The sequence below is a fragment of the Lemur catta genome, chromosome 18, assembly GCF_020740605.2.
Source record: "Lemur catta isolate mLemCat1 chromosome 18, mLemCat1.pri, whole genome shotgun sequence".
Classification (NCBI taxonomy): domain Eukaryota; kingdom Metazoa; phylum Chordata; class Mammalia; order Primates; family Lemuridae; genus Lemur; species Lemur catta.
Genome location: NC_059145.1, coordinates 31257645 through 31278573, shown reverse-complemented (window position 1 = coordinate 31278573; position 20929 = coordinate 31257645). Strand labels below are relative to the sequence as shown.

The window sequence follows — 20929 nt, the reverse complement described above, 5'->3', positions numbered from 1 at the left end:
CAAGCAATCTTCCCGCCTCAGCCTCCCAGAGTGCTAGGATTACAGGTGTGAGCCATCATGCCCAGCCTCTATTCTTAGTTAATTATAGATTTGACTGTACAGATGTTTTCAAAGTTCAGTCTTGTTTCTTTCATACAGTCATTTGAACTATCTATAGGGTTCCAAGACAATACTTAGACCACAGCTGGATTATGGGAAAATGTCCTGAGTTATTGTTCAAAGGGGCCCATTCAGAGGCAAATGATGAGGCTGGTGAGAATTCTGGGGTGTGCCTTGGAATCACCTGGGCATTTGCTAACTCTGGGCAGATGCTAGGGCCCCATGCCATAGAATCTCATTTAATAGGTTTGAAGAGGGGATCCCAAAATTTGCATGATTAAGGTGTTCCTCAGGTGATTATAATGTAGAGGCCTTTTGGACCACACTTCAAGAAATACTGCCAGAAACATGTCAACAGAAGAACCACTGAGGACCTGGGATTGACAGCTGGGAAAGGGCCACTCATGGGAGACAACAGCAGCCTTCTAGTCACTAAAGAGCTATGACATGGACAAGGATGTGATTTTTTCTGGAGCCCCAAAGATTGAAATAGAGCACAATGGATAGAAATTCCAGGGAGCAAATTTCCATTTAATATAGGCAAGTGTTTTTCTAAGAATGTAAAGGACATTGGAAATCAAGAAGGAGCAAGGGAGGAAGTGGGGAGGAATAAAAACTTACCTATTGGGTACACTGAACACTATTTGGGTGACGAACACACTAAAAGACCTGACTTAAGCATCATAAAAGGTATACATGTAACCAAAACATTTGTACCCCCTTAATATTTTGAAATTAAAAAAAGCTATCCAAGTGTGAAATATACTGCCTCCAGGGGTAGTGAACCCTCCAATCCAGGAGAAATTCAAGTTTGTCTGAGTGGCCTCTGAGATTTTACACAGAGGAAATTAACTCATGCTCTTAGCCCCTGTGGCACTTAAGCAGTTTTTTTGTAATTGTTTACCTATAGGTTTGGTGCATTCACTCTCACAGATGTTCGTTACCCATTTACTGGCTGCCTGATTCTGTGAGGATGTAAACCTAGGTGAGAGTGTGATCTTAGCAGAAGCTATTGTTGGGAAAAAAGAAATTGGGTTTTGCTTTCGATATGAAAAGAGGAAGTTGGCATATCCAGCAATGAGAAAAGAGGGAGGGATTACCCATTGGAAGGAAGAGATAATGGAAAAACTAGTTCTGCTTTGAGAAGAATGATTCTTTCACATCAGCATCCAACAGATTAAGTGAAGCTTTCATTTTCTTTCAAATAGATAACCATTTTTCTACTTTTCTCTTCAGAACTATGAAATTCTAGTTGTCTCTTAGAAATAAAATGGATTGCTAAACACTTATCTGTCATAGCTCCACATGCATCTCTCCTGCTCCTTTGAAATTTGTGGCCACCATTAATGTATGTAAGATGTTCCCCTTTTGATTTTCATGTGACACACTCACTACAGACTTTTATGAGGAACGTTATTTTGGATCAAGCAAGGGACACTGAGTAGCCTACTTCCTTCCGGATTTCAAAGTAATAGCACCATATTCTAGAGTCTAGACTCAGTGTCTGGCTCTAAAGCTAGCAGCTTTCTATTCATACCAAGATGGCACATTGGATGTTTCATGAGTTGGGGCATCCAGGTGACATTTTATTAAATCTTACATGGGTCAATTATTTGACCTACAGAATTCTGTATAACAATTAGCTGACTTTAGGAACCTTGTTATACCACATGTGCAACTTTATGTGAAATTGTGGCTCAGTTTGATTGTTCTTTGTCAGACCTCTTCTTCTTCTCCCTCTAATTCCTTGATTGGCACTATTTATTTGGCATTTTTAAAAATTTCCTCTTCCCGACACAAAGCTCCATGCACAATAAAAGTCATAAAAGTACCTTGATCTGAATTTCTTAAAACCCTAGTACGGAAGACGACTGTGGAAGGCTGACTTTTGAAAGCTGCCATCAGCAGCAGCTTTTGCTGAATAGTGCTGTATGTGTTTAATAACAAAGTTTCCTTTTTTTGTCAACTATTTCTTGGGGAACTATTCACTGTACTGCTGAGGTTACAGAAAAATATCATTTTTCTGTCACTGTTGGTGTACTTCAGGGCCCCACTTTTAAGTGGATGTCCTTTTGAAACTTAGGTGGTTATCTACGTCAGAAAAACACCTTATCCTGCGCCCCGTTGAGTGACTTGGACAAAATAATGCAATTTAGATGGGGAAATGGTATGTATTACGTTTTATAAGAGCCATAGTCCAATAATAACCATCTGACCCTTGTGATCCTATGTTTTCAATTTTCCTGTTAAAGAATGCAACAAGCAATGCTGCACAAGCATATTTTCCTGTCAAGTGTTTGCTGATTTGTGAGTCGCTGGGCAGATTTTCCATCTTCAGTGTTACAAGACGCAGACATCAAATGCTTACTTTTCTCTTAGGGCAACTTCTCATGTAATTGTCTCATGGCATATGCTAAATGAAAAAGAGTTCCTTATGTATGAGTGCAGAGAAATAGGGGCATGACTTTAACCTTGGTTCTAGGTTTTTAGTTTTTCCCTAGGTTTTTTTTTGTTTGTTTGTTTGATCTTTTTGACTTGGATATGAACTCAGTGTTTGCTAATTAAAAGAATAAACACAGCAGCCCATTGCCAACACCAAAATACATTTACTGAGTGTCTGCCTTGTGCATAGTCCTTTGCTAGGTTCTGTTCTGGGACAAGTCATGCAACATATACTACTTAAAAGGCTGCTTAATAAATAAGCAGTTTGTGACTCCCTGGTGGGAGGTAGGTGGTGATATTCAGTGTATTTCCCCAACTGCCACCTGGAACATCAGCTTGAAAATGTCTGTGCAAGAAGATTATTCATTTAAAAAATCATTTCTAGGAAATCCTCTGGATCTTTTTATAATTCCCTGGCCTCAAGGGAAAGAAGTCCAGATAACTTGGTGTTACTTGGCATGGTACAAATGTTGAACTGAATCCTAATCTCAATTCCTGCCTCCCTTTCTTTTTCTCTTTTTTTCTTTTCTAAATCAAAGCACAGTATCACATTAGCATGGTTGTTGCATTATTTATCTATTGCTGCATATCAGGTTACTCCCAAATTCAGCAGCTTAAAACAAACAACATTCATTTATCTCATGGTTTCTGGGGGGCGAGAATTCAGGAGTGGCTTAGCTGTGTGGTTCAGGCTCAGGGTCTCTCAGGAGGTGGTGGCTAGGAGGTCAGCAGGGCTGCAGTGATCTGAAGGCACACTCTCATGGCTCTTGGCAGGAGGCCTCAGTTCCTGTCCACGTGAGCCTCTCCACATGGCTGCCGGAGTGTCCTCAGGACATGGCGGCTGGTTTTCCCCAGAGCAAGTGATGGGGGGGGGGGAAGAGACAGGGAGAGAGAAAGAGAGAGAGAGAGAGATCAGACAGAAAACTACAGTGACTTTTATGAATTAGCCTCCAACGCCACACACCTGTCACTTCCCTTTTATTCTGTTTGTTAGAAGTGAGTCACTAAGGCCAGACCACATTCAAGAGGAGGAGAATGAGACTCCACCTCTTGAAGGGAGGAATATCCAAGAATTTTGGAACACACATTGAAACTGCCACATTTTCACATGTCATTTAAAGTTTCCAAACATGGTTTCTTTAAGAGTTCTGAATGGCAGCAGTGTCTTCTCTTTCTCACTCAGGTGCAGGTGTCTCTTGCTCTAGAAGAACTCTGGTACATGACTAGCCTTTAGCATAAGTCCCTGCTTCCAACGGCTATCCTATTGGATTCTGGGAAGAATTTGTGTTAGCCAGAGGAGAAATGATACCATGCTGAGACATTTTGCTGTACTCAGAGCACTTCCCTGTGGTTTCAAGACTCCTCATTACCATATTTTCACTATCATGAGGGTGGCATCACTGGCGAGCAAGTATAAGTGTGCTGACATTTATCTTGTGAGCATTGGAGAGAGAGGGGTGCTTCTCTCTAAATTTGTAGTTCTCTTTGGTAAGACACATTTAAACAAATAACATGTTCATAAATAAAATTTAGGAAAGAGCATCAGAATATACTGGAGTAGAAGTTGGGATGATAATAAGGTCACTTATTTATATTTCTCTCTTGAGAAACTCTAAGCATTTTTAAGATATTGGAAACTATAAACCTTTCTGGAGGTTCATTGTTAAAATCTTTTAGATTAATCTTTACAGTAAAATTGACCTTTTTGGTACACAGATCTATGAATGATAACATGTGTATGGATTCTTCTAACCACTGCCACAATCAAGATACAAAACAGTTTCATTACTCCAAAAGACTCCCTCTTGATATCCCTTTATAGTCATACTTTCCCCCGTCCCAATCTCATTTCAACCTCTGATCTTCTCTTCATCACCATAATTTTGTCTTTTTGAGAGTGCCACAACAACGGATTTTTTTAGTAGGTAATTTTTTGATACTAGCTTCTTTCATTCAGCACAATGCTTTTGAGACTCATTCAAGGTGCTGTGAATATCAATAGCATATTCCTTTTAATTGCTAAGAAGTATGCTATTGTATGGATATACCACAGTTCGTTTATACAATCATCTGCTAAGGACATTTAAGTTGTTCCAGTTTGTGGCAATTATGAATAGAATCACTACAACACATCCATGTAGAAGTGTTTGAGTGACCATAAATTTTCATTTCTCTATGGTAAATACATAGAAGAGGGATTTGTAGGTCATATGGCAATTGATGTATAATTGAGAAGAAATTGTCAAGCCATTTTCTAGAGTGGCTGTACCATTTTGCATTCCTACCAGGAATGAATGAGAGTTCGAGTTGCTTCATGTGACTATCAGCACTTAGAATTGTCAGAATGTTTACTTTAGTCATTCTGTTTAGTATTCTGTGTCTATACAAGTCTTTTGTTTAGTTTTAAATGGGTTGTTTCTTTACTGCGGAATTTGTGAGTTGTGCTTTTATTGTTACACCTAATGACTCTTTGCCTAAATCCAGGTCATGCATATTTTCTTGTACGCTTTCTTCTAAAAGTTTTTTTAACTTTATACTTTACATTTAGAGATAAGATTCATTTTTGTTAAGTTTTGCATACTGTGTGAGGTTTAGATTGGGAATTATATGTGTATTTATTTATTTTTGCATATGGATGTCCAATTGGTCCCACACCATGTTTTGAAAAGACTACCCTTCCCCATTGAATTGCCTGTAAACTTATTTAAAAAATCAACAATTAGTGACCCTGCTCTTATAAAAAGAAGAAAAAAAAAAAAAAAGAAAAAAGAAAAAAATCAACTGGTCATATATTTGTTTTTCTATTTTTGGACTCTTCTGTTGAGTTGAGATTTTTCTAGTTCCTCATAAACTGAGCAATATTGTATTAAATGTTAAACATTTTGAACATTGTGTTATGAGATTCATAGGTTTTTATTTAAATCCTATGAAAAATGTTGATGGTTTCATTTCAGCAGGCATTTAAACTAGTTAGGTTCAGATCACAAGTTCTGATCAGCTGCCTCCTTAGGATTGTGATTTCAATGTCAAGTTCATTTTCAAAGGCTTCATAGTGCTATTCAGATCATTGTGTACTACTCAGTGGCCAGTCTAGGACCTGGGTGGGTGACTTAGGTGTGTTTAGAGTGAGAGTTATGTAGGAGTCACTTTGGGGTAAGTCAGGAATCCATGAATAAGTTCATGGGTTCATTTCCTCAGTCTTCTTCTTCTGCATGATCTCCTCAGTATTCTGGCTTTCTGTGTCTCCCTTTTTCCATCTTCCATTCAGAAACATGGAGCTTTACTTATCCCACTCTGATGCACATTTCCCATGACTGCACCCTGGTCCAGGGCCATCCAGCAGAAAGAGACAGAAAAGAACAAAAACAAAAATCACTAAGCAGAGTTTGCCCCTCACACTCTTGGAGACTGCAGCTTCTTTGATCAGAGAAGAAACTTCTTCTTCCTCAGAGGTTTAGGGGCCTGTGGATCACCACAGCTTGTACACAAGAGAATGGAGAAAAGAGAAAAAAATAATGAAACAAAACTGTTCCCCCACTTTGTCTAACCCTTAGGACTCCTCTTTCCCACTCTCCGTGATGGAACTGGAGAGCTCGTCTTGGAGTGCACTCTGTGCCTTGTACCCATTTCTGAATTTCAGGCTTCCTTGAATTGGGGTAGGGGATACTAGAGAAAAAAAATGGTAACTCATTCCCATTCTCTGAGGCAGCCAAAATGGTCCTCCAATTTCAAGGAGAGGGAAAACAGACTCTGTCTGATGTCATGGCTCTCAGACCTAAATATTGTTAAGTCTTTTTTGGAAAAAATAATCTGCTCTGACTAATTAACTGATCAAGGATTTCCACATGGTGATATTTAAATAGCATTTTATAATATACATTTGCTGGAGTATTTCTATGAAGTAAAACCTTCTCTCATCTGTGGTTAACCAGTGGTACAGATTATAAAGAAAAGTCAAGATAAACATATGTATCTTTCCCTTTATGTACTAATTTTCAAAATAATGAATTAGTTTACCAATATCCTCAATGCTGACCTATTAGAGTCTTTATTTTTTTAAGAAACACTATTAACTCACGAGTTTAAACATATTTGATCTGTTTAGACTATTGGAACTGTTAACTTTATTAACGCTCAAATTGAGTAAAGATATTTTTATTTTCATTTGGCCACCTAGGCTGAACCATGACTTAGGCCAAGTCACTTTCCCAGATCATGGAGAGAACAGAGGACAATGTATGACTAAGATGCCCAGCAGACTGATCTTTTCCTTAAGGGCATACTGCCATTACTGGGCAGCAAGTGCTCAGGAACTAAGTACAACAACATCCATCCATTCATTTCTCAGTTATTCATTCACTCATTGAACCACCAAACATTTATTGAACACCTACTGTGTGCCAGCCACTGTACTAGAAACAGAGATCTCAATAGCAAATAGAAATAGGCACAGATGCCCTACCATCTTGGAGATGATATTAAAGTCAGAAAGAGAAAGAGATAGACATTGGTTAAATAATTGGGAAATATGCATAAAATTGTAATGTGACAGGAATGAAAAAAACAACTTTGAAGAAAGGTATGAGAGTGATCAGGGGGGTTGATCCCTTCTGGAAGGCCTGGGAAGGCCTCCCTTGTAGAAGGTAATTTATCTGAGATGTACAGGAGAGGAAGAGGCTGATCAGGCAAGAGTGGGGAGAAAGGTGCAGGTACACGAATGGGCAAATGGGATCTTGAATATTTTTATATTATTCCCTCCCCCTGCTGCCCCTGTTTATATATTATGATCTGGCCCCATGCCAGATGCAGTCCTCCTAAGCCTAGAGGGGAAAAATGTATATTTTGAAACCCTCTACTGCTGTCTAAAATTTTTTTTCCTCTCTTTTTCATTTTCCTTCTCCAACAAATGACACTAACCTTTTCAGATCACCAGGTCAAGTATACAAAATAGGCCATTTGTACAAATAAACAAACAGATTCTCCATTCACTCCCTTCCCCCACCCCAATAAAGAAAAAACCATCCAGAAGCTCTTATGAAGATTCCTTATGCTGTTCCTTATTTTTCCTTGGGACACTGTTGAACATCCTTCAAGAAGAGTCCAGGAGCACTTAATTATCTGCGGAACAAGTTGAAACATGTCTCCAAGCTTAGTTTTGATTGTAGCTGAACCCACTAACACTAAGGCCCCGTGGGACTTGCTTAGTCTGTTTGAATTTGCATTGGTGACACCTGGTAACCAGGCATTGAGGCAAAGGAAGAAAAGGCTTGGATGTTGGCTAAATAAATAAACTGGCTCTTTACCTGGAAACCATTCCCTTAGAGGTGAACCTGGCCTTTTCAGAGAGGGGAGAGGCTTGGCACGGAGAGAGAGAGAGAGAAAATGAGCAATGAGCACAGTGGCCTTCTACCTTAAATTAAGAGGGTCCCAAGGCACTGAAGACATCCTAGACAAGTTGTTCAAAACAGTGAGGAACATTCTGGGACAGCTTGAGGTCAGGACTTCAGTCTTTCCATTTTGTTCCTTCTATCCCAGGCTCGTCCTTTTGTAGCTGCATGCAGGTGCAAGGGGTCCCACCTGGGCCCAATGAGAATGCACTCTTAATCTGAGGGCAAGTAGCCATTCTGTGGATGCTCAGTGCTACTGCAGGAGAAGAGCTGATTGGGAGCAGAGCCCTCTGGCTCAAGGACCCTCCTAGGCACTGTTGGTCACACACTAGCAACCATCAGAAAAGCCATCACTGGTTTGCTGTCCAAGGCCATTATGTCACAAAGACCTAGAAACACCCATGAGTCTTGGCTGGAAAATGGGTCAGAGTTACAATTTCAAGGAAAAAAAAATTTCAATGGTGACTCTTTTTCCAAATTCAAACCAGCTAAAGCCAAAGAGGATCTTATTGCTTTAACAATTGACTAATCCCTGGGTAGACATGGTTTCAGGCATACCATGATTCAAAGGATGTCAGGGGCCCTTGATGTCTTTCCAAAGCTGTAGAAGATTAGGGTATTGTTAACAAAAGAAGAAAAAATGGTATTAGGTTGTCACAAAATAATACATGTCCATTCCAGTTAGTTTAACATACATAGTGTGTCTGGGTGGGGTTATTTTTTCTCCTTTCTCCCCTTTGCCGGAGCCTGGTACTTCCCATGGATAAAGCAATGGGAGGGAATGTTTGTAAGAAAAATCCAGAAATGGGTGGTAATCATGTGGTATATGAGGTAGAGTAACAGGAAGTTAACCTTTTCAGGCCAAGATATCAAACTGTTTCTTTCAAATAATCCATCTAGAGCTACTATAATGGCTTCTCCACCCACTATCCCTTCTTCCATCCTCATGATTTGAAGCTTCTCTCTTCTTAGGAAGAGAACGGGGTGGAAGAGAGAATGACTGCCAACCCACAAAGAGGAGGTGGTATGAGGGTGGTGGAAAAGAGGGAGTTGAAAGGAAAGAGGGGGGTTTTGAGATGAGAAGAGAAGGTGAAGGAGAGGGTCTGTAGCTAAGGTGCTGGTCCTGTGGGCACGCCCTGTGAATCTTTAGAGGCCGGCACTGCAGCCCAAACCTTACCATGTTTTGGACTCAGTAGAAGTAAAGAATTTATCACATCTTCCTTGGGGTTCTGGCGTGTATGTGAGTGCACACATGCATACATGTGTAGGCACACACCAGGTTGAAGGAGGGAAGTGCCAGCAAGTGCCTGGACCCCCATCATGGAAGTGGCATTGGTGAGCAAAGCCCACTCAGGGGTGGGGAACCTGCGGCCTTCTGATTTCAAGATTGTTCTTTTTTTAAGCACCAAAGGAAGCAAGAAAAGCCTCATTTTTCTCTGCTGCACCCCTTTTAATAAAAGGATGTGTTCTGTAAAATTTGGATTCAATCAAAAGGCTGCACGTAAGGATCTAGAAGGCCACATGTGGCCTTAAGGCCGCAGTTTACAAATTTTGTAAATAATTGCCTTATTCTTTCTTCTCCAAGATCAGTTTCCTCTTCAATCTCTCAGTAGCTATCTTCTGAAGGGTTGATGTCTCTATAGGAAGGCCATTGCACTTGAGTGGTTATGCACGTGCCCTTGGGGTCAGACAGACCTGGGCTGGAGTTCCTTTTTCACCTCCTGCTACCCAGGGGACCTCATGCAAGTGTGTTATTTTTCCCCACACATAGTAAGCTGTCAATAATTGGGAGACACAATCATGATGCAGATTCCCGTATCTTTACTGAGTTTGACTCAGTGAGATTTTGGGACATGACTTTGAGAGTCAAATAAAAAAAAATACTTAACTTACTGAAATAATGGCTTAAACATTTGGGGTGAGAGTCCCAGCTTTGCTAGCGTCTGGGTGTGAGACCACAGGGGCCACTGGGCTGCGCTCTGCCTTCTGTATCTTGGGCAGGTGTTTGTATGACTGCTGCCCCCATCTCACAGGACTGTGTTACAACCTGGCTTGGGTCTTGCTTTGTAAATTGGAGGGGCAGGAGGTCAGGGGACAGGATGTGGCGGGAGGGAGACGTGGCTCCTGCTACCAGCTGTTGAGAGCAACAGTCTCCCCCTTTCCTTGGGCTGTTGGGGCCTCTCCTCTAAGCCCAACTCAGAGGTTTATGCAAGAAAATCTATTGAAATTCATCTGTTCTGATTCAGAGTAGTGAAAGATCATTTTATGTTCTCTGAGCTGAGAGGGAAGAAAAACTTCGTATATTGTTTCCTTGTGATGTATGGAGGCATGAGCTGGCTTCTATAACTCTAGAAATGACGACAAGGCATCCATAAAGATGAGGTGAATCCCCATGCAACAGTTCCAGTAGCTTAAAGGAATGTTATTTAATACCCATTCAGGGAAGTGTGGCAGCATTTAAAGACTTTGTTTAATCCCTTCATCACCGTTGGAAAATGAGCAAGCTCCAGCTGGCTACGTGAAGACCCAGGGCCTCTTCCGGCTCCGTCAGACTGGGGCTCAGGTATCCCAGGTTGTCTGGACTACGTCCACAGCTATTTTGTGGACTTCTAAAGAGCAACTGAGTCTGTTTAATCTACATTTAAAGTTCTCTCAGTTTAAAGCCAGCTTCTTACAAAACATGTTCTGATTTAATTCAATCCTGTTCAATTCAAATTAATTCAATTAAAGGAATATTGGTTGAGCAACTAGTTGGTGCCATGCTAGGCCTGCAGGGAATAGAAAGATAAACTGGACCAGGCCTCTGACCCCCCAAAGCTAAGTGGACGCTCAGCAGTTGCTACCCAAAGCTCCATAAACCAGAGGATTAAGGCAGGATTGAAACTTACACACAGTTTCCTCTCTGACCAGACTTGGCCAATTCTTTTCCGGTTTATATTTTTTTCATCTTCATCTCCTTGCTCTACCTAACAACTAGCACATTCATTTATTCAGCAGATATTAATTAAGGACCTATTTATGCCAGGCAGAGAGGCAGTGTGGGGAGAACAGCTAATTGCTCTCATTTGTTTGCGCAGCATAGCTTGATGGTACCAAGAATCAGAGCTAGAGAGCCAGATGGCAGGGCTGTCAACAAGGGCACATCAGCAGCCTCTCTAAGCTCCAGTTCTTCATGTGCACAGGGAAATAGCAATGATACTGACCTCACATGGTGGTGAGGACTACAGCAGCTAATGTACGTAGAAGGTTCGGGACCTTTCCCAGCACATAGTAGGTACACAACATCTGCTCTCTATCATCCTCATTATTGCCTACTTGAGAATAGAAATACAGGTCAGACACCGTTGCATTTTATGGGAGACAAATAGCCAACACCTGATAACAAGTGTTATGTGCCAATAATTAATATATACCAATCAATGAAGTACTAATAAAAAGACTTAAGTATTCAGTATTCTCCCCCATGCCTCCGTCCCTAAGGAAGACCAGATATGGTGAGCTGCGATGTTATCTTTTGCAGCACAAACCTGGGCCAGGTAACTAGGGGATTGAGAAAGAGGCAAGAGGCCAAGCAGATCCACCTTGGAAGGAGCTGAGTCGGAGTCACGTGGAGAAAGAGCAGTGGGGTTTCTGCACGTCTGGTTTGGGTAAGAACGTGGGAGAAGACACCTGGAAGAGGGAGAGGACAGGGACTGCTGTTGCTTTCTGGAAATTCTCAATAATTTTCGAACAAGGGGTTCCGCGTTTTCATTTTGCATTGTGCTCCACAAAGTATGTAGCTTGTCCTCCTTAAGGAAAGATGTGTGTACGTTTTGCTGTGTGAAATGAATATAATCCCCTTTTAGTGTTTTCCTGAGCTTTAAAGAGCTTTCAATTATTCGGGGGGGGGTTATTCAACTGTGGATCCTTTGACTAAAACTCGAGACAGGGCTTGGTCACCAAGTTGTTCAGCTTTGCCCAGACGGCGTGGCGGAACAGCCTCTCTTTGCTGCATTCCGGCCGGAGGAGCCCCCTGCACCCAATCCGTTTGCAGTGTGGACGGGAAACCCGCAGGCAACCACGGCGTGCGCTCCCTCCGCCAGCCCCCGCGGAAACCCAGCACGGCACTCTCACCGTCGGTTCCATTTTTCCAGCAAAATGTCCCCCGCTGAGAGCAAAGGCTCGAGGTGCTCCTCGGGGCGCAGACGAAGGAAGCAGCGCTCCTTGAAACGTGTGGAGGACGCGGCGAATGTCCCACTGAAGCGGCTCACACTTGGGCAGAGACACGCTTGCGCCTCTGGGTGTGCTTTGTGCGGAGCCCTTTGTCCCCGCGGCCGCTCGTTCGGCAGAAAGACGCTGCGCGGAGAGCACGGAGGTCAAACGGCTTCAAGGGTCATTTTGACCCTGTCGGGATCAGCCGGCTTCCTTTCAGCAGGCCTAAAACGGCCGGCGGAAACAATAAATGGGCAATTTTGAAAGTCTTTGCCAGAGTTATACTTTGGGGGCCACCTCGGCCATAAATACCGGTTTCTAGCCCCCTCACCGTCTACCAATCCACCCCTTCTCGGAACTCCGCGTGGCCATCGGCTCACCCGGCGGCCTCGTGTCAGCCAGTGACTTGCGGCCGCTCCTGTACCTGCTCCGCGACGCCGCGCTGCGAAGGGCCAGGTGGGATGCGCACCTCGCAGCGCGCATCCGTCTCTAATTTAGTGCCTGCGCATCTGTCATGGCTGTATTGAGCCGAGGCTGAGAAAAATCACCCTTGCCGCCCTCTGCTTTTAGGGAGTCTTAGATAGGTTTGAGGATTACTCCATTGATCACTAGTCAGCGATGATTACCTCTCACCCTCCTCTGCCTCGTCAGTAAATGGCACCAAATATCAATCCCAGGGGACACATTCAAGACAGAGGTGTCTAGAGCTGCGAAGAGAATTATAAATGAAGTGCAATTTAAAGGAAAGCATTCAAACCCAGAGACACATTATAGGCTATGCCGCACCCTAGAAAGGATTTAGACTTTAAGGGTATTAACATTTCTCTTATAACAGATTGTTCCACTCCCAGAAATTACAATTACTGTCATTTTTTTGATACTGACATGCAAATTACATATATTTTCTTCAGATGTGGTATTTGAACTAAGTAGTGAAATAAGGCAGCAAGTAATTCTAAATGAATTTCACAGAGTGGGTTGACTTAACTTTCTATTTCTGTATGTCTTTACAAAAAGTTTCTTGGCGACTTGTTGAAATGCCCCAACTCTAGAGCTAAGCCAGTTGATTGGGCCGGAAATGCCATCAAACCCCTAACGAAGAGATCAATTTGGCATAAAGAACTGGGAGTAAAGAGTACTTTATAAAGCAGTTTAAAATCTATGCTGTAAGTATTACAGTAAGACTGACAGATGTCAAATTAAAGCAAGAGACATGGGAAATCCATGTAAGGCAGATGTCTCTTATTTGAACTAAAGAGAATGATGTGAGCCAGCATTTCTGTGTTCAGTAGAATGCTTGCTTCATGAGGTCTTTATAGGCATTGTGTCAAAAATAAATAAAAAGAGCTCTATGGTAAGATACACAAGATTCTCTGAGGTGACCAAAATCAAAAGAATCATCTTATTGTAAGAATTCTCGATGCATTTCCAATTTGCTAAACTGCCTTGTGAATATCTAAGAGTGGAGGGAGAACACAGGATAGAACACTTCTCAAACTTGATGGACCTTGGGAAAACTTTCTGGGGAATTCAAGGGATGAAAGTTCTGGAACCTACTTTGGGAAAGTCTTGTCTTGGTTCAGGAGGGCATGGGTAGGATGGTGAATGGGACAACGTGGGACCTATGTTTTTGTAGAAGCACCCAGTGGTTAGGGCCCTATGACTATCTGGGCCGGTGTTTAGAGGAATCATTATTTTCTCCTTTTCTCATGGGGCTTCTTTTTGAAGATCAGAGAACAGTTCACAGTGATGAGACAGGAGGCAGCATAGGCTACAGTTCTAAAATATCAGGTTAATTTGCTTGTGCATAAGGGATCTTTGAAGTTCCATTTTCCCTTGAGGGGTGAGGATCAGAGAACAAATGGCAAGTATGCTTACACACTGTGAAAAGAAAGTACAGTTAAGAACCATGGGGTGTCCCCCAAATGCCTCACCTTGAGTGTGGGTGTTCTAATGTCAACAAACTTTGCATCTGCTGGGCTTTAATGGGATGAAAGTCCTCTGGGTCCCAGGAAGGCCTCATGGTGCCTGGCTAGTCACCCTCCCACATCTCTCCTGGGTGAGGTTCTGGAAAATGTCACAGACCTAAGGAGTAAGAATGTGCTTGAAGCTATCCCTTGGTTCACAACTGCTTGAATGTTGGGCTCTAGTACTAATAACAGCTTGAGAGCTGGGTAGGGCCTACTGTTTCTCTTTCCTCCATGGACCTAGATCCCAGTGCCTACCACTGTTCAGCCCTGCAGAAGGAGGAGGGTAGGGAAGGAGGACAGCGAGATAGCTGGAGAGAAGCCCTGGCTTGGTGCACTCCCCAGCTGCAACCTGGAGCATGGTGAACAAGGTGGAGGAGCCAGAGGGAAGGCTGAGAGGCAAGTGTCAAGTCTGCAAGGCAGAGGCACTACACATAAGCCCCAGCTAGTCTGATGTAGTAACCAAGAGGCAGATGTGCCTTGGATAACAGAGATAGAGAAACACAAGAATAAGCAGGTTAGGCCTTGGGCTCAACTGATTTATTGGATGATGTGCTGAGCCCTGACTCCACCCTTGGCTTCCCCTTTTGAATACAAACATTCAAAGCCCTAGTAAGAACCAAGACACATCCCCACAGGAACCCGTAACATCACACTGACCACCAGGTCCCCTCTGTCCGGAGATAGGGCCTCTGGACCATAAAAGCATCCTGCCCCAGGACCAAGCCTGGGTGATGAAAGGAGATAGGGTTTGGTCTTTGCCTACTGAACAAACTCACTTACATATGCCTCTCTGCCTTTGAAGGAGTGGAGTGTGCAATTTGATTGACCAGTAAATGGGTGAGAAATGATTAGAATGAGCCATTTCCCTCACTCTTTTCTTCCGTGGGTACCTTGGGCACCAGCTGGAAGAGCTGGTTTTCCACTTAGAGCTTGTTTGGTTCTGACTGTGGCCCTGGAATCCTAGACTCTGTACTGAATAATATTCCGCAAGGTCAGCTGGCCTATTACTCTCAGACACATTGGGACTACCTCAGAGGTACAAAGCTCTTCTATCTTTGTAAACTTCTTTCTCTGTTAAGAAATGTTTCCTTACATGTAACCTCATTCTCTTATACTGCTCTTTGTATAAACAACAGCTGGATATTGTCTGTGGGAAAGTCTTATGTATGCTTAAAGATTCTTGGTCTTACTTTCTCTAAGCTGAAAAATTTAGTATTCTTAACCTTTTTTTTTTTTTACAAGTCTTCCTTTTCTTCTTTTTCACCATAATTTGTGAGTTTCCTTAAGTTTGTTAATCATTAGAGAGTTGATTTGTGTTGCTTACAGCCAAGAACTCTGGCTAACACATTTGACAATAATAAACCTGGAAGTAGAAGTGCTTGGTGGTGGCCCTAACTCTGCCCTGACTTGAAATCTTAGGAAAGTCCCCTACCCCTGGGCCTCACTTTCATGTTTCTATAATGAGGGGCCCACACTAGTGATTTCTAAGGTAGTTTTGGGCATACATTCAACCGTGGTTAGGCTCAGGGCCATGGTTTTATTGTCGTTCAAGGCAGTGGAAATGGGAGGGAAGAGTGCCTTCAAGAAATATTGCACAAACATAAGACTTGGTGGCTGATCTCATGGAAAAGGCAAAGGAGAATGAGTAAAAGATGGCACTGAGCTTCATAATCTGGAGGAAAGGGGTGTTTATTTTGAAATCATCCAAAAACTACTCTTGCCATTCCGTTAGTTAATTATGGTCTCCATTTGACCAAAGAATCAAGGTTTTAAAATATCCATTTGCTCTCTCTTCTCTGTTATGCCCCTGTGAACAAGCTTAGTCCATAACCATCTAAATCTATCAGTAGCTCATTAGTCATTAGAAGATTTGTAACTGGCTGGTAATGGAGTTGTTTCTGCCATCTGGACTTCAGAGCTGAAGGAAACGGTGATGAATCATCTATGCAGGGCTCTGAAAAGTGTCCTAATGGATGCAGCAAGGAACGGTCTGTTCCAGATGGACCTATCTGCTGCTTTTCTGTTGCTCGCACACAGCCCACCTTGGCTCAGCTGCTCTCCCCTCTTACAAGGTTTTCTGGCAGTGGTATGCTGGCTCCCCAGAAAAAAAGAACAAGAGAAAAGGAAGGAAGGGAGGGAGGAAGGAAGGGAGGGAGGGAGGGAAGGAGGGAGGGAGGAAGGAAGGAAGGAAGGAAGGAAGGAAGGAAGGAAGGAAGGAAGGAAGGAAGGAAGGGAGGGAAAGACAGGCCTGAGTGCTTGCTAATTTCTGTGGTGTAAATATTCCCACCATGGCTGATTTTGAGCTACCAGCATAGCACTACAGAATGTGAGTTGGGAGAGATGAGAACAGTCCGTTCTTAAGAGCTATTTGTGCTATCTCCTGTGTGCACTGTTCTAGGAACATGCAGATGCCCCCTCGCCCTATCCATTCTACTTTCCCATAGCCAGAGGGCTGGTCCCAGCCTTCAGCAGCACTGTCCCAGATTCTGTCTCTAGTCAGGCTTCCTCAGTCCCTCCCTCTGTCTGCCAAAATAATCAGCATACACCACCTCCCTGCTCTATATGCCCCAGTAGCTCAGCTTTGTCACCCCCAGCTCTCCACCACCCCCTTCACCCTTCCCTGGAGCTACTCCAGGCCTCTCACCTTGATGCCCTGTTACATCTCCACATCTTTGCCCATGTCTAACCTACTGGAGCACTGCTTCCAGGGCAACCAGCCCTGCTTTTTTGTCTGCCTGGTGAACTCCTACTCATCTCTTAGCCTTAGCTCAAGTGTCCTGTCCCCCATAGCTTTCTGACCCTCTGTCCTACTCAGATGGCATCGTTGGCAACCTTATCTGGGTTCCCTTGATACCCTTCTCTCATGCTCTGTGGTATACGTGTCTGGTCTCCAGATGCTAAGATAGTGAGGTGGCTGTGGATCCAGGATTAATCAATCATTCATTCTTCACATATGCATTCAACAAACATCTGGGAGTGCCTGGCATGTGCCAAGCATCGTGCTGGGTAGGACTGGGAGTAAAGTGGGGGGTAAGATGGACCCTCCTCTTCTCTGACAGAGCTCATTGTGTACTGAGGGACATGAGCATTGAACAAATAAGCAAAAATAAAACCATATTGCAAATATGTTCTGTGAAGGATTAAAAAAAAAAAAACACAAGGTAACGTGAGAGAAATTTCCATGAATGAAAGGTTTTTAAGTTTTAAGGATGTAACCTCTCAAGGGGGCCTTACTCAGGGGGCTGAACACTGTGGTGTGAATCGTGTTGTGGGGCAGGAACTCTGTTCTGCCAGCTTGTAGATGACAGCAAGAATCATGCAGTTCTTTCATTCGATTGATAAGGTGGGGGGAGATGGTTGAGCTCTGTTTTATATCTTTGTATCTCTATTAATTAATTTTTTGGTCTCAAGTGACAGCAAATTCAAATAAAATAGACTTAAGGGGGGAAAAAAGAGGTGAGTGAATAGGCTCACATAATTAGAAAATCCATAGTTGCACTGCATGCCCAGATCTTGGTTTCCAATAGCATTCTGCAATAACAGAAACCAGGGCTCCTTGGAGAAATGGCAGCTTCTAGAGCTAAGGCAGAGAATATACAATAATGGGCCTGGGGCAGCTGATGGTACCAGAAAGTAAGGAAGTGCTCAACACACACACACACACACACACACACACACACACACTCATGGACAGAGTATGTCAAAGGGACACAGGAACCAATTGAAAGAGCTCACACTTGCTAAGGCTGGGACAATGTAACAACAACAAAAAAGTATTGAATTATAAATGAAAATATAAAATGAGTCCACAGTGACATAAATAAGTGGTTGAATAAATAAATCAATGAGAGAAAATAGATAAATCTGTCATGTAGAAGAATTCCAAATAATGTATATAGACACTCTGTCCTCAAGGAGGTGGAACATAACTCCCGATGCCTTAAGTGTGGGCTGCACAAAATGACTTCATTCCAGAGAGAACAATGTGGAAAGGAGGAAAAAGGGTAACTTTACAGTGGAGAAACCTAAGAACAATACCTCAGCCAGATGCACAAGATTAACATCCACAGTGGTAAGTCAATGTTGTTATGATGCGATGACAATGACAATGGCACGTTAGCATGTGGTCTTTCTCCCCCACACCCATATCCCGGTCTAATGAGAAAAAGCATCAGAAATCCCAACTGAGGAACATTCTCTAAAATATCTGACCATTATTCCTCAAAACTATCAAAGCCATCAAAAACAAGGCAAGTCCAAGAAACTGTCACAGCCCAGAGGAGCCTAAGGAGACATGATGACTAAATGTGATGTGGTACCCTGAATGGGATCCTGGAACAGAAAAAAAAAAGACATTAAGTAAAGACTAAGAAATCTGGATAAAGTATGGACTTCAGTTAATAACAAAATATCAATATTGGCTTACTAGTTGTAATGTACCATGCTATAAGACATTAAAAATAGGAGAAATCAGATGTAGGGTATATGGCAACTCTTTGTACTAGTATCATAACTTATCTATAAATCTAAAGCTGTAATAAAATAAAAAGTTTATTTTTAAAAAAAGTTTTTTGATGATTATGTCTTAACAAGCTTCAGATATGGCTGGCTCAAGATCCCAAATGAAGTTAACCATCTCTCCATCTTTCAGCTGTGTTGGCTTAGTTTTCCAACAGGGTCCTTTCACTTGTTGGAACCCTAGCCACCCCAGACCTATATTATCCTAGTGGAAGAGAAATTCGCTTCCTAACAGTTTTAACCAAAGCCTGAGACTTAGGTCATGTGCCCATCCTAGAAGCAATCAGTGTGGCCAGGGGGATGTGGGACTCTGACTGCCGAGGTCCCAATCACACGCCCACCTCTGGAGCTAGGGTACAGCGAGCCCCACCTCAACCCAACAGGCTGAGGGTGAAGAGGGTTGCTACTTGAACAAAGGGAAACGGATGTGTTCTGGAAAAAACAAACAAGTAAACAAACAAACAAAAAAACAGATTTCCCCTACAAAACACCTCCTTCAAGTCAACTCAAATAGTTGGGGGTGTGGTTGGGCTAGAGATTCATGTCAACTGTAAAGATAAACATGGGAAACTCAGGCAAATGCGAGCAATAAAACCTCAGGGAAATCAGAATTTCATAAGTATAGAATCTGGTGTCCATTGTCCATTTAGGGGCCTGGGCAGTCGGGGTATGACTCTTTAGTCTGCCGCTGTGCTGCTAAGGGGACCCAGCTCTCCCCTCTTCCTTCACCACCCACTCTCCAGGCCTCCGTGAATTTTCTCATTCCTATCCAGGATAGAGACACCCTCTTGGATAACAGGCAGATCCTTTTGTGCCAGGCCATGTTGGTGATATCTAGCCAGCCTGTAGTGGGCCAGCCTTGGGTCAGTGGTCCCTCTGCTCCAGCCAGTGGCCCAGGGACTGGTGATGCTTACCTGAGCTGAGGCTGTGGACCAGGTACTTTCACCATGAGGAGGAAGTTGAGACACCATAACTAGACAATGGGTATTGCCTCAAATTTTTGATGGGAATTTATTTTTTGCATGTCCTAATTTGCACATACTTGGGTAACATGCAATTCATCTAATTGTTTAATTCTAAAAATAATGCTATTTGATATACACATTTTCCCTTCACTACCTTGGTACAAAAGTGCTGCCTTTAGTTTATTGCTGCTTTCTGTGCGTTCTTTCCCTCAATTTTAGGCCCTGTACTTTAACCAGAGCATGCATAAGGTAGAGCACAAAAGCCTTTTGTGAAGTGTTGTCACCAACATGTCAGCCCAGTGTCAAACTGGCTCCAGGGAGAAAGATCGGAATAGACTGGTTCCATCAGTGAGCTCCAGAAACATGCATTCAAACTCCTCGTTATTAATCTCTGTAAAACATTTCCTCAAGAAGTTGTGCATCACAAAATACAATATAACATTCATATCAAGTGATATAGAGATTGCTTTAAGCAAAACTTGTTGTACTCTGTATAATGAATGCTGCAATAAAATACATATTCATTTCCAGATCACAAATCATAGCAATTTAAGCCATCTTCTCCCTGGTTCTAGTATTTTCAGGGGAAAATATATGTGTGTGTGCCCCCTCCCTCTTGCACAGAGACTCATTCTTCTCTGGAGGAAGCCTCCCTGCATGCCAGTTGCACGGAACTCGTTTATTTCCAGGGCTTTCTCATCAGGCCTCTGGGGGTGGTGGAGAGGCCATCATTTGAAACACAACCAAGGAAGCACTGCTGTGCTCACAGCACAGTAGGAAATTAGTCTATTTTTAAAATCTGAGTTTGTCCATGTTCTCTCCGAACATGTTATCCTGAATGCATCATTTCAGCCCTGAGCTGAAAGGACAGAAAAAGGCAAGTCATCAAAGTTGTTCTGACTGTTTTAAGTGAGAAAGCTCATTCTTTGGGTTTTGTTGAAACACTGTCTAAATGACATGAGAGTGGGTATCAAATAAGAGGACTTCCTGAGTCACCCCAGGATTAGGGGGGCAATGAGGAACCCTGAATCTTTATTTATCTGTGACCACTGTGCCTTATGGCCATGAGCTCAGAGGTTTCGGATGATCCTGAAATCTTCACTGGTGTTACCGTGAGAGGTGTTCAGAGGATGTCTTCCTGATCACCAGAGTTCCTGCTCACCTGGTGTCTTGGGGGTCTTTCCCTTTCTCCTTCCCAGAAGAAGAGTAACTCTTAGCAGAGTAGCTCTGCTAAGCATGAGACACATGCTTGCTCAGTTGCCTTCCTCCTGAGCTTTAGCATAGAGCCTGGTACACAGTTGGTGCTCATACGTATCTGTTAAATGGGCGAATGAACAGCTCTATGAGGTTAGCATTA

At 42.8% G+C, this 20929-nt stretch overlaps 1 long non-coding RNA gene across 1 annotated transcript in view; it reads left to right on the top strand.

Moving 5' to 3' along the window:
* The window catches only part of LOC123623524, a 51811-nt gene extending 33777 nt beyond the window's left edge, over window positions 1–18034 (top strand). Inside the window, exon 3 of the long non-coding RNA XR_006729873.1 lies at window positions 18005–18034. This is a non-coding gene — a long non-coding RNA (uncharacterized LOC123623524). The remainder of the gene's footprint in view (window positions 1–18004) is intronic.
* The last annotated feature ends 2895 nt before the right edge of the window (window positions 18035–20929 follow it).